The sequence below is a fragment of the Podarcis muralis genome, chromosome 6, assembly GCF_964188315.1.
Source record: "Podarcis muralis chromosome 6, rPodMur119.hap1.1, whole genome shotgun sequence".
Classification (NCBI taxonomy): Eukaryota; Metazoa; Chordata; class Lepidosauria; order Squamata; family Lacertidae; genus Podarcis; species Podarcis muralis.
The window spans coordinates 31,579,772-31,581,923 of NC_135660.1; positions in this window are offsets into that span (position 1 = coordinate 31,579,772).

Below are 2,152 nucleotides of genomic sequence, written 5' to 3' on the forward strand. Positions count from 1 at the left end.
CGTTAGTATTTTAACAATATACTGCCTGACTAATTTACACTTTCAATACATTAAAAGCTTTTAATTAATTAAATGGACATCACATCCCTGGTTTTTTTCTTCTCCTTTCAACAGCTGATTCCCTTGCAATATCACAGACTGCTTCTGAAACTACCCTCAAACAGTTTTCCATGTCGCCTGGTGTGGCTACAGTTTGAGGAGGAAGATGGCTTTAAACTGGGAAAGGGCAAATTGGTCCATTTCATTTTCACATATTTCCAGCCTTAAGTTCTCATGTCAGTTTTTAACCTTTTCTCACGAAAAATCATGAGTGAGAATTTCCCCCACTAATCTACATCTTTTTGAACTCAGTTTGCCTAATCTACATATCTTTGCAAAGCCATTTCCCCTAATATAATGTATTCTTGTATGTTATTTTCATAAATATGTGCATTGTTATCTTTATTTTACCTCAGGATATGCCTTTTTGTACACATTCTTTGACTGTAGAACTGCATTGCAACATATGAAGAAATGTGATTTTTGAAGGATGGTTGTGTTTCCATTTGAATATTGTTCTGGAAAAATAGATTAGCCTTTAAATGCAAAGTTAATCAAATCCCCGCCCATCCGTAGGGTTAAAAGGATTAATTCTTCTTTGATTCATGGCCAGTCCTCTTAAAATGAGAGATCCTGTATCATGATCTCACTGAATTGCCAATGGTAATAATTATAAACCATATTTTTAACTGCATTCTTATTCTTGACTGGAATGTCATAGGGCTTAGGTTACAAGTCGTCTTAGGTAATAGCTCAAAATGGACTCTAACTCTATGGTCTTTGTACCCAGCATTCCCAACTCAATGTGCGTGCATATAAATGCAACTCCACAGTCTGTGAAGTAGACTCTTATTTGTGTGGCAAGGTCCCAAACCCTCCCGGGAAGTGGAATAAAGACACATGAAACAGTATTTTAGGTTAATGGGCAAAAAGGCCACAACTTCATTGGTTATAGAAAATGAGTGGTATTGGCTTAGGCATTGGAAACCACACGGCGATATCTGACTCCTGCCCGTCTGCAGGAGTCTTGGAAGGGTTAACCGCCAGAAGGGGGAGCCCTGCTGATGCACATCAACTAGGAACTCCCCCAGGGTCACCGCTAGAGGTCGTGTCATGGCCCTAGCCCCCCATCTGGGGCTTCGGACAGGGACCACACCCCTCAGATTCCTTTAATGGAATACCCTTGAAATAGGATGGGTAGGTGATGGCCACTACCTCCCCTCGCCTTCAACCTAATGCTCCAATGCCTAACTGCCAAACCTTACAAAGCTGTGACAAATTGCTACAGGGTAGGCGAAAAACCAAATGGCCGATGCCAGTATGCCAAGTGGAAAAAAATCCTACCAGGTCCCTGTTAAAAAGCAGGTGACCATCCAAAGTCCATAGCAAGGTCAGGAGATAAGGAGCCTAACCTAAGAGGGGGGGAGAACTGTCCAAGCAGGGAGAAAAAGAGCATGTCCTCGGCTGTGGGCAGTTTAAATATCCCACGCCACCCCCCAGACGGTCCGGATTGGACAGCCTTGGGTTGACACGGCCGAGGACCAACCAATGGCGCAGGGCCTCTCCCACCCCATGCTTATGGGGAGGGCTTGCTCCCAGCCCACAATGTCATCTCCCCAGGGACGGGAAATGGCTTTATGAAAGCTCATGCCACAAAATATATTTGAGGTACCCCAGCATTCCTGGGGTGCAAATCCTCTATACCCATGCAGAGAGCAAATTACAAAATAGTTCCCCGCAGGAGTCAAACAGAAAACTTATCCTGCCACCATTTTCACCGGGCAAGCCATAATGATGTCTGCATGCCCAGCAGCTTCACCCACACTTTGCAGGGAAGAATCAAGTAGCTTACTTATCCTTCAGCCCAAAGTGTAGCCTGGCCCCTGTTTCGGCTGATAGTAGTGTAAATATATATGGGCTGAAAGACAAGTGAGCTTCTGCTAGATCATACTATGCAGAATGCAGAACAACCCCTGCATGAGGTGAAGTGCTTGGCTGCAAAGGAGCGCTCTGTATGCATGGCTGCAGTGTCCTTATACTAGCAGCAGCAGACAGAAAGTTTTGCTTGGTGCCAGTGGGGGACACTGCATAAGCTGCTCTCCATCAAAGCACG